Source organism: Bison bison, unplaced genomic scaffold (genome assembly GCF_000754665.1).
Source record: "Bison bison bison isolate TAMUID 2011002044 unplaced genomic scaffold, Bison_UMD1.0 scf7180017864180, whole genome shotgun sequence".
NCBI classification, from domain to species: Eukaryota; Metazoa; Chordata; class Mammalia; order Artiodactyla; family Bovidae; genus Bison; species Bison bison.
Genome location: NW_011494752.1, coordinates 4,724,531 through 4,724,982, shown reverse-complemented (window position 1 = coordinate 4,724,982; position 452 = coordinate 4,724,531).

Genomic DNA, 452 nt, shown 5'->3' with positions numbered 1-452 from the left:
TTCAAGGAGTAAGCGTCTTTTAATTTCATGGCTGCAATCACCATCTCCAGTGATTTTGGAGCCCCCCAAAACAAAGTCTGACACTGTTTCCACATCTATTTCCCATTAAGTGATGGGACCAGATGCCATGATCTTAGTTTTCGGAATGTTGAGCTTTAGGCCAACTTTTTCACTCTCCTCTTTCACTTTCAAGAGGCTCTTTAGTTCCTCTTCACTTTCTGCCATAAGGGTGGTGTCATCTGCATATCTGAGGTTATTGGTATTTCTCCTGGCAATCTTGATTCCAGCCTGTGCTTCTTCCAGCCCAGCGTTTCTCATGATGTACTCTGCATAGAAGTTAAATAAACAGGATGACAATACACAGCTTTGACATACTCCTTTTCCTATTTGGAACCAGTCTGTTGTTCCATGTCCAGTTCTAACTGTTGCTTCCTGACCTGCATATAGGTTTC